General features: G+C 48.4%; 1 long non-coding RNA gene and 1 other non-coding gene across 2 annotated transcripts in view; both read left to right on the top strand.

Moving 5' to 3' along the window:
- LOC126985866 (uncharacterized) overlaps window positions 1-14897 on the top strand; it is a 64224-nt gene that overhangs the window by 27886 nt on the left and 21441 nt on the right. The window contains exon 2 of the long non-coding RNA XR_007739102.1: window positions 12691-12771. This is a non-coding gene — a long non-coding RNA (uncharacterized LOC126985866). The remainder of the gene's footprint in view (window positions 1-12690; window positions 12772-14897) is intronic.
- Trnav-uac (transfer RNA valine (anticodon UAC)) lies at window positions 13957-14030 on the top strand. Its single transcript has one exon. It is a non-coding gene; the product is annotated as a tRNA-Val (tRNA).

The following is a 14897-nucleotide window of genomic DNA, read 5'->3' as shown; positions in this document are numbered from 1 at the left end:
ATTGTGGTGTGGAGTGGAAGGAAGGAGCGGAGGATTATGTAAGGAAGGAGGAGGGGCGGTGGAGGAAAGAAATGTGGAAGAAGAGGGCAGAGGAGGATTGGGGATTGTGGTGTGGAGTGGAAGAAAGGAGCGGAGGAGGAGGAAAGTAGAGGAAAGGGAAGGAGTGAGTGAGAAGGAGGAGGAGGAAGGGAGGAAAGGACGAAAAAATGATATATTTATTATAATCGATTTAGACGTTCAAAATGCTATTGACTAGATTAATGGAAATAAACTCTCTCAATATTAAGATAACAAATAAAAATATATTTCATACAAGAGAAAGAAAATAGTCAACAACTCTTACGAAAGCCTTGTCAAATATGTGTTCTTGGGCTGCGATATGTCTGTAATACGACCCTACGTGAACAGCTTGCCTTCAGTAGTCAATGGTTGTTTATGAAGAAATGATGACCATCTTTATTCAACAAGACACTGTCGACACATTCATCTTCCTCAACATACAGCAAATAACATTTTTAAATACAGAGGAGCAAGTAAGTGAAACTGTTACATTGCCTCACAAAAACGCAACCTTAGGATTATTTTACTCGATAATGTATATTGATGTCCTAGTTATCCCTGATATAAGATAACTATCTGGATATTTGTGTTCCCTGATTGTACGTGTGTGTGTGTGTGTGTGTGTGTGTGTGTGTGTGTGTGTGTGTGCTCGTCAGTTTACCTGTTTGCCTCTCAGGTGCACAGTTTATTACCTGACTTTCCCATACAGTACCGATGTCACACGCGTCATTACCATATTCATAACCGTATTCAAAACAATTTGTATGAACAATTATGACAAAAGTTATAATATGATAGGCGTAATAAATTGAAATATAGAGAAGAGGAGGGAAGAGGTGCTAAAGACGAGAGATGGAGGAAAGAGAGGTGGAGATAGGCTGAGTAAATAAAGAGAGGAAGAGGAGGGGAGGTGTGGATAGTATAGGAATGAAGCAGATGGGGAGAAAAGGGGTGGGGAAAAAATCAGGAACAGTGGAAAAAGGGAAGAACAAGGGGAGGAGGACAGGCGAGAAAACGAGACTTATAAGAGGACTATGAAGAGGAGGACTGGAGGAGAGGGAAGTGGAGGAAAGGAGGAGGAAACGGAACATTCCTTAAATTCTTCTCTAATCTCGGAAGAAACAGGTGAAATGGGGAGGCCTAAGAGGGGGCAAGGGAGAGTGGAGGGAGGAGGAGTGGGGGCAGGGTGGGGGGGAAGGGAGGAAGAAGGGGAAGGAACTATACCCTTGATTAAAAAAAAAAAGAACATTGGTAGTTAGTTTCTTTTTTCACAATATCAAAATAGTTAGTCAGTCTGTGGTATTCTTTATTATTGTCTTTGTTACCAAGTACGTCAGCGAGATGGATTTGTTTTTCGAATGAGTGTGTGACTACTTTTGCAACTAATTATATATATCACATTTATGGTATTACGATGCATCTGGAGAAATTCGATTGTTTTAAAAATGTCTGACCGTGGTTATTAGTCTTTCCAACGACGAAATTGCTGTCCTTTTTAGTTATTTTACTTGAGAGAGAGAGAGAGAGAGAGAGAGAGAGAGAGAGAGAGAGAGAGAGAGAGAGAGAGAGAGAGAGAGAGAGAGAGAGAGAGAGAGAGACACACACACACACATAAACACACACACACACACACACACACACACACACACACATAAACACACACACACTCGGCAACGAATCTGTAATTTGGCCCACTAATAACACCTATCCTTAAGTACTTTTTGCTAAAATTAAAAGCTTCTTAGTACAAGCTTCAATATCAAGACTCGGGGAATTGGGTAATTTTCCTTTGGACAATTGTGTCAGACCTGCTGTCACCATTTTCGACTTGCAGTTTCCTTATCTTTTTTTACGCTTGGCCTTTAGCGCCTGTAGGCCTTCTTGATAGGGGCTGGTGGTCGGCGCCAACCCGTCCGTGGCGAGGCAGGTGTTTTATAGTGGTGCCATTCTTGCTTGGCTGACGCTGCCCCCCGAAGCTCCCCATGATCCTCTTTAGCTTCACAGCTTTACAAAACCATATTTTAGGCGCGATTGTGATGTGTCAGGAATTGAGGAAGCACGGAATGAGGACATTTTTCAGTCGAAAGTTCACTGTATTGTCTTGTTGGGCCAAGCCTGTGGTGCCCAGGGACAGACTGTGTTTCCAGGACTCCGAAATGACTAACATGATCACACTGAGAACATGTCACCAGGTGTGTTTACAGTTTTCCAATGAGAATCGAGTTCAATATTCAAAGAAGCTCATTTATGTTACATTTTCTCTATTTTTCACACCAGTACAAGTAGATGTTATTGAATAATTCTTACACTGCCAATTTAGTATCATGAATAAGCTATAAAAAATATTTTTAATTAAATTTTACAACTGTTGTTGATTAGAGGGGGTGAAGAAAACAGTGAGTTGCCCATTTCTCCCTTTCTTTGGGGTTAACGGGCAAGGGTCTCTTGCCGGAGTGGTCCCGCGTGATCATTTCAGAATATGTTCTGTCTTGCCCAAAATGTAGCCCAAGCAATAAACATTTAAACCATGTTTCACTTTTTAGATATTTCTTCTGAAACTTTCTTTGAAAAAAAAAAAGGTGAAAATTGATGCCCACTGACCCGACTGGTCGGTGTTTGCATTTTCTGGACTGAGTTAAATGCTTGTGTTTTAAAGTTGAATTTTTCACCTGCAATATTGTTTCCGATTCATTTTGTGGGTAAGAGATAGAAATTAGAGGACTTCATCTTCATAAGTGATATTACTTTTGTAGGAGTGCGAAGATTAACCAGATCTTTCCCAGGTGTGTGTGTGTGTGTGTGTGTGTGTGTGTGTGTGTGTGTGTGTGTGTGAGGGTGGAGGGGTGGGGGTGGATGGGTTGTGTGGTGTGGGGGGGGGGGGGTAGGTGATGGTGGATGAGTTGGGTGGGGTGAGGGGGTGTGGTGGGGGTCTGTATTGTTAAGTTTTTTCAGCCAGGTGTTGGGGATGCAGCACGTCGTGGTGAACATCGTCCTGGCGGCTCTGCTCCCTTCATGTGGTGCGGTACACGCGTCATGCATCCCATCCTCTGCGTGACAGCGTTCAGTATTCATTAGGTCGGTGTTCTCAGACGCCTCCGCCTCACACATCAACTACTTCCAAGGCCAAAAAGGAGATCAGTCGGGTAAAAATGAGTGTCCTTTTAGGTTCAAAGTACAGTAGAAGGGTCAGAAGGTGGTATTCTTTGATCGTTACCTATGGCGGCGATCGACGCTATAGTTTTCCACGTGAAACTGGCCTATGGGGTAGTGGCAGCTGCAGAGGAAGCGAGAGGTGTTGAGAGTGTGTGGTAAGGTGCGGGGCTAGGCTAACCCCGCAGCCGCCACTACCCCATCGGCCAGTTTTACGTGGAAATACGGCGATCGCAGCCATTGGTAACGATCAACACAAACGAAACGACTGTGAGATCGGCCTTTAGACGCTCCCTCCTCTCACAACAAATCTTTCCAAATGCCACAAAGGTTATTAGAAAGGTTCCCAAGAGTGTTTTTTCACGTTCATGGTACAGGAGCTTTGTCATATTACCACCAGGGTCATAAATATACCTATGGAAACACCCACAACTCCTACGAAAGCCTTATCAAATGTGTGTGTGTGAGCCCTGAAACGTTTAAGAATATGGCCCAGAATCCCATCAGGGTCATTATACTATCCACTGAAATGTCCAAAACTCTTTCGAAAACCGTGTCAAATATGTGTGCTTGGGCGCCGAAGTGTTTGAGAGTGTGACCCTTAATATCATCATATCATCGAGTTTCCTTAGTTCAACATTTGTCATCTCGGCGCCTGGTGAAATATCGCACTTAACAATTCCAGAAGTGTCAGTTCCCAAGAGTTCTTCCTGCATGGAGCTCGTTGCCGCAAAGCTTTCGTTCGTGGCGCCGCTCCTGCATATTTAGAAATGATTCTCTTCCAGACTAATCAAGTAATAGTAAGCCTAAAAAGACTACATAAAGCTAAAATCAATGTAGGCATCTTTTTAATAATTTTGCATCTTTTCATAAACTTCTGAATACTAGCCCGCGGTGTTGTTAGGATGAAGGGGAAGGGTGGAGGGAAGGGAGGCAATGAAAGGGGAAGGGAGGAGGGAAGGGAAAGGGAGGATGGAAGGGAGGCAATGGAAGGGGAAAGGAGGCAATGGAAGGGGGAGGAGGGAAGGGAGGCAATGGAAGGGGGAAGCGGGAAGGGAGGCAATGGAAGGGCAGGGATGGGAGAAAGGGAGGCAATGGAAGGGCAGGGATGGAGGGAAGGGAGGCAATGGAAGGGCAGGGATGGAGGGAAGGGAGGCAATGGAAGGGCAGGGATGGAGGGAAGGGAGGCAATGGAAGGGCAGGGATGGAGGGAAGGGAGGCAATGGAAGGGCAGGGATGGAGGGAAGGGAGGAAATGGAAGGGCAGGGATGGAGGGAAGGGCAGGGATGGAGGGAAGGGAGGCAATGGAAGGCAGGGATGGAGGAAGGGAGGCAATGGAAGGGCAGGGATGGAGGGAAGGGAGGCAATGGAAGGGCAGGGATGGAGGAAGGAGGAAATGGAAGGGGCAGGGATGGAGGAAGGAGGCAATGGAAGGGCAGGGATGGAAGGAAGGGAGGCAATGGAAGGGCAGGGATGGAGGGAAGGGCAGGGATGGAGGGAAGGGAGGCAATGGAAGGGCAGGGATGGAAGGAAGGGAGGCAATGGAAGGGCAGGGATGGAAGGAAGGGAGGCAATGGAAGGGCAGGGATGGAAGGAAGGGAGGCAATGGAAGGGCAGGGATGGAGGGAAGGGAGGCAATGGAAGGGCAGGGATGGAAGGAAGGGAGGAAATGGAAGGGCAGGGATGGGAGGAAGGGAGGCAATGGAAGGGCAGGGATGGAAGGAAGGGAGGCAATGGAAGGGCAGGAATGGAAGGAAGGGAGGCAATGGAAGGGCAGGGATGGAGGGAAGGGAGGCAATGGAAGGGCAGGGATGGAGGGAAGGGAGGCAATGGAAGGGCAGGGATGGAAGGAAGGGAGGCAATGGAAGGGGAAGGGTGGAGGGAAGGGAGGCAATGGAAGGGCAGGGATGGAGGGAAGGGAGGCAATGGAAGGGCAGGGATGGAGGGAAGGGAGGCAATGGAAGGGCAGGGATGGAAGGAAAGGGGTCAGTGGAAGGGTAAGGGAGGAGGGAAGGGAGGCAATGGAAGGGCAGGGATGGAAGGAAGGGAGGCAATGGAAGGGCAGGGATGGAAGGAAGGGAGGCAATGGAAGGGCAGGGATGGAAGGAAGGGAGGCAATGGAAGGGCAGGGATGGAAGGAAGGGAGGCAATGGAAGGGCAGGGATGGAAGGAAGGGAGGCAATGGAAGGGCAGGGATGGAAGGAAAGGTGGCAATGGAAGGGTATGGGAGGAGGGATGGAAGGAAGGGAGGCAATGGAAGGGCAGGGATGGAAGGAAGGGAGGCAATGGAAGGGCAGGGATGGAGGGAAGGGAGGCAATGGAAGGGCAGGGATGGAAGGAAAGGGGTCAGTGGAAGGGTAAGGGAGGAGGGAAGGGAGGCAATGGACGGGCCGGGATGGAGGAAGGAGGTCAGTGGAAGGGGAGGGAGGAAGGAGGCAATGGAAGGGCAGGGATGGAAGGAAGGGAGGCAATGGAAGGGCAGGGATGGAAGGAAAGGGGTCAGTGGAAGGGTAAGGGAGGAGGGAAGGGAGGCAATGGAAGGGCAGGGATGGAAGGAAAGGGGTCAGTGGAAGGGTAAGGGAGGAGGGAAGAGATGGAGGGAAGGATCGTAATCTTTCTTCTGTATGTTGACCTCATATTTAAGGTGTTGCTCTACCTCCTCCTCCTCCTCCTCCTCCTCCTCCTCCTCTTTCCCCGCTTCTGGATAAATACTCAGTTTTGGTAATTTTCCAACTCTAATTTTTCCTGCACTTATTTTTCCTCTGCTGCTCGCTTTGTTTTTTTGTGACGCTATGAATCTGCGCTCCCGGGCTCGAATCTCGGGCTGGGCTCTTTGCTGGCATAACACCCAGATGTTTATGTTCCTTGTCCGAAACCTGGGGAAGACAAACTGTGGTGACCCGGTTGCCTTACCTGCCCTGTGTCCCGGAGTGAAGGGTTCTCTCGCACCACAGGCCTGAAAGCCAATGAGAAGGAGCTGAGCACCGAGGCCACGCGCAGCGAGAGAGAGAGAGAGAGAGAGAGAGAGAGAGAGAGAGAGAGAGAGAGAGAGAGAGAGAGAGAGAGAGAGAGAGAGAGAATTGCAGTGTTGACAGACAACTATCCCTCGCCGCACGCGGCAAACACCGGATGTGTGAACGCGCCCATAGCAACACATGACCACCGAAACCGCTGTGCGGCATTTCTGCCGCTGCGGTCTTGCTGGCAGTCCGGCAGGGTGCGACTGCCGGAGCGGCAGTCCTGCCGCTCCGGCTTCGTGTGAACGCACCCATAGGAGTCAATGTAAAGCTAAGCCGTCCGGCACGTGCCGCAGCGGCAGAAACCGCTCATGTGAAGGGGCCTAAGAGTAGTTCGTGTGAAAATAATCAATTCCTTTAAGCATCGCGTTGCTCGTCATTTAGCGGCATCAGGGCTGAACTAAACGTAACCCGCGTACTTACAAAAATGGTTAGATTTTCCCGTGGGTCACTCAAGTGGCTGAGGATTCGATTTAATCACAAAAGAAGGCAGCCTCGATTGCGCCAACAGGCTCTGCTGCCTTCTCGTCCATGTTTCCATGTTTTTTACCATCTTTTCTTTTCGTTCCTTCTTTCAACCAATCGCTTCTCCTGTCCTTCCTCCCTTTCCCTCCCTCCCTCCCTTCCTCCCCTCTCCTTCCTTTCCTTCCCTCTTCCCGCCCCTTCTTTACTTTTCTTAGTTTCCTTTTCTCTTTTTTTTCATTACGTAACTCTCCAATCCTCCATTCTTTTACCCTATCTTCTCTTCCCTCTTCATTTTCCTTCCTTCATTCTCTCTCTCTCTCTCTCTCTCTCTCTCTCTCTCTCTCTCTCTCTCTCTCTCTCTCTCTCTCTCTCTCTCTCTCTCTCTCTCTCTCTCTCTCTCTCTCTCTCTCCTTCCTCTCTCTCTTCCCCTCTTCCCTCCCCTCCTCCTCTCCTCTCTCTTCTTCCCCTCCTTCCTCTTCTCCTTCCCCTCCTCACTTCCTTCCCTCTCACCCATTCCTCTCCCTTTCCTTATCTCACTTTTCATCTGCCTCCCTCCTTCCCTCTGTCGTCCTTTCCATCCCTAATCATCTCCCTCTCTCCATTCCATCTCCACCCCCATTCTATTTCCCTCCCTGCTTCCTTTCCACTCTCCCTCCAATCTGTTTTCCTCCTTATTCCCCGCTATTCCTCCTTTACTTGTTTGTTCCCCTTCCCTTTCCCTTTGTCTTTTTCCCCTTTCTCCTTCCCGTTTCCTTCCCCTCTCCGTCCCATCTGTTTTGTCCTCTCCTTCTCTTCCTTACTTCATCCTCCTCTTCCCTCCACCCCCCTTCCCCTCCAGCCCTCTTCTACTTTCTTCTCATTTCCTCATCCTGTTTTGCCCTTACCATTCCTTTCTTGACATTCTAGTTTTTTTTTTTTTTTTAACCAGTAAACGTTAAACCTCTGTTCACTTTTACCCTCCGCTGGGCTCCTCTGATCACAAAGCTATTTCTGTATTCTTTCCTATTGTTCCTGTATAGCCTCTGGACCCACCGAGGAAGTGGTTGCTTCTGGCTTTATGTTTCATTTCGGTGGAAAGACATGATAATATACTATTCTATTTTCCCGTAAAATGATGAGTGCTTCCAGGTCAGAGACTCCTCGTTTTGTGCCCAGCGCGTTGGGATGGAGACAGAAAGTCCTCGTGCTTTCTTTACTCTTCATGCTAAAAAGCCCTGGTCCAGTAACGCTTGTGCTATTTGATAGAGAGGCAGTTCACGAAAGGCACTTGAACCCTCTAACTTTTAATAATCACACCTATATGTTTTTGCCCGGAATCAAGCCAAACCAGTTTTTCGACTCACCAAAAATTATTTTATCAATAAGAATTTTTAAAATCTTGCTAATCCCTTATTCTCGTGACATATGACATCTAGCCAAAATGGTCTCCAGCTTAATTTCTTTATCTGTTTCACCTCCCCCTAACCCTGACGGCACTACAGCTGTCACATTTTTTTCAAAAGTTGAACTTTTCGCCCAGACTTTTGCTGAAATCTCTACTCTCGACGATTCCGGGCATACTCGTAACTCACTCATCCCCCCCCTCCCACTATACTATGCCTAAACCCTCAGAAGGCTTATGGACCACGCTGACACCCTGCCTGGTCAAAGTCTTTTGTCTCTACTATGAGTTGTGTGTTGAATCCTGTGGCTTTGATACCAAGAACACCAACAGCTATTTCCTCATAATTTCGCGAGATCCAGGAGGTTGAGAATTGCACGTTATTGTCCTCAGAGACAGAGCTGCACCGCTTGACTCAGTATAATAATGCCGGAGGGGTAGCGAAAGGGACTGACCACATCCTTGATGTACTTGTCGGAGCATCCTTCAGAACCGCAGGCTTTTCCGGAGGGCTGAGTTCTTTGCAACTGATCGTAGACTTGCTCTTACAACGCCCAAGCTTCATATCAGTTCAGTCACCATACAGTGTTTCATCTCGAGAGGTTGAAAGACTTGGATGCGGCCATGAGCATGCAGTGACAATCTTATAGCAGTTCAATGTTCTCAGCATCCTTGAGTACCCTGCGGATATGTAGGATACCTTCAAACGTGAAACTCTCCAAGCTGCAAATGAGTGCATTGGAGAACGCCCGAGATCAAGGAGTGGTATTGCCCCGGGTAAGGCGATGGACAATATTGAGAAGAGTTGCGATGCCAGGCTGGCCTGAAATCGGGGCCAATGTAGATCTCTGACGTGTAGGACTGGGCTCTCCTGAGGACAGAAAAGGAGAGGTATATCAACAGTATCGCTGAGAATGTCGAGGGTCATTTCATCTCAGATCACCTCCGACCTGCCCATTGAGCCCTGTTGAAGCTCCGCTCTGATCCTGCCCCCTGAGGTCAGATCCATCCAAATAGCAGATGTTTGCCTCGTGTCAGACATGGATGGGCAGGTGGCTAGTTGAACCTACGAAGAATGATCGGGGAACTAAAAAGAGAAAGGTTGAAAGTAGGTTTATATATAGATTGTCGTGAAGAAAATCATGGTAATGTTTAATAATCGGTTGATATGACAGCATATAATGATCGGCACTTGAAACAGTAGTAAAGTGTGTGTGTGTGTGTGTGTGTGTGTGTGTGTGTGTGTGTGTGTGTGTGTGTGTGTGTGTGTGTGTGTGTGCAATTAAATGCAATGTGCAATTAAAAAAAAGCAAGAAAAAAAGCCCGCTAGGCGCTGCTCCAATAACAGCAAGCAGTGGTTAGCGTGCGGGCCTCACAGTCACCGCGTGCTGGAGGACGCGGGTTCGAATCCCCACGCTACCACCTGGGATTTTTCAGTCACCGCCGAGTGACCTAAGACTACCCACATGCTGTCCTGAAGACCACCCGTCAACCCGGACTCTAGAGGAAACCGTCCAAGTAAATCAAGTAGTTCCGGGGGGCAGCATGAGCCAAGAAAAGATGGCGCCACTATAAAAGACTTGCCTGCGCTATGACGGGCTGGGGCCGACCACCAACCAGGACTCTCAAGAAAGCCTATCGGCGCCATAGGCTGGCACGTGAAAAAAAAAAGTCATTTATTTGGAGAAGAGGTGCCTTGGCACTCCTCTCTTGAAAGAGGTCAAGTCGCAGGCAAGAGGAAATACAAATTAAGACTGTTCTAAAGGTTACTATCGATAGGGATGGAAGAATGAAAGTGTTCTATAACTCTTGCATTTGGGATACGCATAGTACAGCAATAAGCCAGAGTAGACGGCCGTATGGAGCGGGTCCGATGGAGGGGGGGGATGGCATGAAGTTAGCAGTTAGGAAGAGCAGTCACCATGAAAATAGCGGTAGAAGATAGAAAGAGATGCAACATGGCGGCGGAATTAAAGAGATAAAAGACTCAGTAAGAGGAGAAAAGTTTTGACGAAAAAACTTTGACTATGTCCAAAGAGCTGTATGTGGGGAACCCGCCCACTTATGAGATGCATGATCCATGTGGGCGGACAAGGCCCCTGTATATACTGATAACATCAGGGAGGGGGAAAGAATATGGTAGAGGCGATACAGAACACAAAACCTCAAGGAAGCTGATTTAGCATGAGATAAGAAGTTTCCTGAAGAGATTTTGAGTTCAGGACAGACCACGCATGTTCAGCACAGAAGAATGGAACAGCTTTCTGTTGTCATATATGTATATATATATATATATATATATATATATATATATATATATATATATATATATATATATATATATATATATACACACACACACACACACACACACACACACACACACACACACACACACACACACACACAGAGAGAGAGAGAGAGAGAGAGAGAGGTGTGGGTGAGGGTGTTCACCTGTTCTCTTCAGGTGAATGGATCATCGTCCAGTAACCTTGCACCTATTACCTCTCTCTCTCTCTCTCTCTCTCTCTCTCTCTCTCTCTCTCTCTCTCACACACACACACACACACACACACACACACACACATACACACATACACATACACACATAGACAGAAAACTTTAACCCTAGTCCTCCTCCTCCTCCTCCTCCTCCTCCTCCTAGTGGACTACCGCCAACTTCGCATACGCTCTCGACCTTCACACGATTTAATGACCTTAGCAAGGCTGTTGTCAGCTCACTTGACCTTACACGCCCCTCCTCCTCCTCCTCCTCCTCCTCTCAGCTTGTCTTCGTTCTTCACTCCTCAGCCCACGTTTCTCTCTCCATTATTGTCCTTCCTCCATCTCTCCCCCTCTTTCTTCCCCTCCTCCTCCCCTCCCCCCCTTCCATCACCCACGATCCATCACCCTCTCTCTGCACACACACACACACACACACACACACACACACACACACACACACACACACACACTCTCTCTCTCTCTCTCTCTCTCTCTCTCTCTCTCTCTCTCTCTCTCTCTCTCTCTCTCTCTCTCTCTCTCTCTGTGACATCGTCCTCTTGAGGTTTAAAATCGCTTAATTCTTTCTCTGTGTTTGTTTTGTCTTTTTTTCTTTCTTTTTAATGTCTTCGACACTCTCCAGTGTGTGTGTGTGTGTGTGTGTGTGTGTGTGTGTGATAAACGGGTATAGAATTAATCTTTTAGGCAGGGTCAATGTGGAAGTGGTGGTCGGGAGGCGGAGGTGGTCGGGAGGTGGAGGTGGTCGGGAGGAATTGGGGAAGGGAGGGGCGATGAGTGGACGAGGGGTGAGAAGGGGGGGGGGGCATAATAATAAATAAACGATGACAGGGAAGAGGAGGAGGAGGTTGATAGTATTTGGATCCATGTTTCCGTCTTTTGGTGAGGTAACTATCTCTCTCTCTCTCTCTCTCTCTCTCTCTCTCTCTCTCTCTCTCTCTCTCTCTCTCTCTCTCTCTCTCCCTACCCCCCTCCCTGTGCCAGAAATGTGCACTCCGCCTCGTAATAACACGAGTGTTGACACGCGAAGCAAAACAGAGAGAGAAAAGCATCTCCAGATTACTAAGAAGATCTCTGGGACGCCTAATTAATTTCTCAGGAGCCTGGGCGGGAGGGGAGGAGAGGGGCGTGACGGGCGGGAGAGAGGAGGGAGGGAGTGAGCTGACATACAGAAGCCTGGCATGAAATCATCTTGATTATATTCTTGTCTAGTTTATTTTTCCCCTTGTTTGTTTTCGTTTATCTTGTTTGCTTTTGTTTTGATTGTGTTGTGTGTGTATGTGTGTGTGTGTGTGTGTGTGTGTGTGTGTGTGTGTGTGTGTGTGTGTGTGTGAATGAGTAAGTGAGTGCATGTCATTCACTCACGGTCTATGCACATGCTAAACTCGTGATCATAAGCCGGTATCCTCCCGGAAAGAACTCACCATTGAGGTCAGAGAACATACTTATTGGTACTGTTGAGCAGATAATTTTTAATGGTCAGAATGAGAGTCCAACCTCAGCCTGCCGGATGTCAGGCAGAAGGGGTATCCACTACGCTCTGATGTGTACTCACCACGGCCTGTTCACGAGTTGGACGCACAATCGCCAAAAAGAACCCTCCCGACAAGAGCAAGCTCATGCTCATTATAGTCGATCTCTGGGTACTGCCAGGACCTCACACACCACACACCCCATCCCCCAACCTCAAGGGGGGACAGTAACCACTCCTTGTCAGCGGAAAGATTCCGACCTGAGCAGGGCTCGAACCGCCGTCTGTCAGGCCGTGAAGCCTGGCAGCGCAGCGCTCTAACCGATTGAGCTACGGTATATATGTGTGTGTGTGTGTGTGTGTGTGTGTGTGTGTGTGTGTGTGTGTATTATCATGTATCTTTAATCGCTCTGCAATGTTGTCTCCTCCGTGTTACTGCTGTTGTCTTAGTATTCTTGGTCTTCTTTGTCCCTCTTAATATACGCAGAAGTGTGTTACATGTCTTTTTTTTTCTTCTCTCTGTGTTTTTCATCTTAATCTTGACATCTTGCATTCATCACTCAGATGGTTGGTTTACTGAGCACTAAACTGCCTCGGTACTGACCTCCCTCATCTTGTTCTTGCAGGACGGGGAAGATGTTTGACTCAGCAGCCACACGCAACCCGCGGTGATGCCCGGGTTACTACAGGCCGCCATAGCCATGCAGGTACTACCTACAAAATCCCGCCCATAGTTACACACATTTTACCTACATTTCATCTTTCACAGGCGTCGACAGTATATCTTCTCCAGGTATTAAAAGTTCATCTTTCTCACGTACCTACAGTTTACCTTCACCAGGTATCCACACTTTACCTTCCCTAAGTACACACAATTCATCTTCCACTAACGGGTTGGGACCGACCGGCGGGGTTAGATACACGGGAGCTACGCGGGAGCTTAGGTTCAGAGGAGCTGCCTCGTACAGGCCTACCGGCCTCTTGCAGACTCCTATGTTCTTATGTTCTTCTTATGTTCTCATGAACAGAGCTACATTTCCTTCATATCCACAGTATGCGGCTAGGGTGTCAGGTAGTGTTGCAGAGGTGGCGCTGGCACGGTGACCTTTTAGCTTATTAGTGACTCAGTTAGTATACTACTCTGACTTATGAAGCCCCGGGTTCGATTCCCGGCTTTCAGTAGTGTGAGTTTCCTGACCCTTCCGAATCCTAGGTACCCATAGTTCATCTTCCTTGAATACCTACACTTTTCCCTTCCCAGGCAGCCATCGGGTCGAATATGCGGATGTCCATGAATGCCCGCTGTCCGCGCACCCAGAATCCCCGGGCACTTACATCAACCCGTGCCTCATGTGAAGTATTGACCGTCCCGTATCTAAGGTGTTCGCCGTCCAGGGGGAGCAGTGCCGGCTCGGTAGTGACGTCTTGGCATACCTCCCCGAGCATGCTGGCTGTCAGATCCCTCACCTCATCGTGTCGGATACAGACGAAGCCTCCCTTCTTGCATGTCATGGTGTGAGTGACATCATTCGGTGATCCACATGCACAGAGATCAGGCAGCCCCTCAATCGGCCAGCCATATCTCAGAGCAACGGCGTCGACAAATTCTTGTTTGTTGAGGCTGAAGCCTTTTGCTCTGATTGGTAATGACGTTAGCCAGTTAGAGGCGCCTGCCTCCTGTGCTGTTTGGATTTTTCTGCACATTTCTGCGGACAGGTTGTGTGTTAGACGGTCCAGCTCGTCCTTTTGGGCCTGTTGTCTTTCTTGTGAGATTCTTCTTTTAATATCACTTATTTCACTTTAATCTATTTCGCCGCCTGCCTCCTGAGCGATGATCCTGTTGGTGAGGGATCTGGTAAGGCTGATGGAGTTTTGGTTCTCCTTATCAGCGGGGCTTCGTGGTGCAGTGGTTAGCACGCTCGGCTTACAACCGAGAGAGCCCGGGTTCGATTCCCGGGCGGAGTGGAAAAATTTGGATGGCTTTTCCGATACCCTACGCCCCTGTCCACCCAACAGTGAATTGGTACCAGGTATTAATCGGGGGTTGTGTCCCGTCTCCTGGGATCTGTTCCCTTCTCCTATAATTCCTTCCCCTTCTGTCTCTCTCCGGCATATGACCACAGATGTTGCGCCGACTAAACGAAACTTTCCAACTTTCTCTTTATCAGCCAGCTTCTCAGGGTTGGTGATCCCCATTCCACCCAGTCTTGGAGGAAGTGCTAGCATAGCCCTCTCCTCCTCCCCCAAAGTATGAAGTTTCACCAGCGCCGGTAAGAATACATTCTTGATGGCATTTTCCAGTGGTCGGAGGAGTGGACTGATGCCGGGGATGGTGCGCATCAGGAACGTCCACCGATGTTGGATGCCGTGGGTGTACGCTGATAGGCGGCAGCGTGCTGCTGTCTCTTGGCAATGGCAGACCTTCCTTCATTATTTCCTTCACCCATTCTGTCTCCCGTCTCCATCTTACTTCTTCTTTATACCATCCACTGCGATCCTGCACCGTCTTTGTCACAATGACGCCACTTCCTCTAAAAGTTTCTGCGGCATGGTCATAATGTTCAGGTTTGACAATAAGGACAGACTTGGTGGCGTTAGGGATGTATCCTATCTCAGGGCCGGCGGTGTTCACAGTGTCCCACCACCCTTTTAAGTCTGAGATTTTACCAGCACCTGAGAGGTCATCCGCATAAGCCAACTGTTTCACCCGTGTTTTTGCGTACGCGATTTCATTTTGGAGGACTGATAGGCCCAGGGCGTACATAGCCATGGCTCTTTGGTCACCTTGTGTTGTTCCCTCAGATGATTTTAACACTTTCACTTTTCCACTGTA

The sequence above is a fragment of the Eriocheir sinensis genome, chromosome 60 (assembly GCF_024679095.1).
Source record: "Eriocheir sinensis breed Jianghai 21 chromosome 60, ASM2467909v1, whole genome shotgun sequence".
Classification (NCBI taxonomy): domain Eukaryota; kingdom Metazoa; phylum Arthropoda; class Malacostraca; order Decapoda; family Varunidae; genus Eriocheir; species Eriocheir sinensis.
The sequence above is the reverse complement of the archived record's forward strand: the minus strand, read 5'-3'. Positions and strand labels throughout refer to the sequence as shown.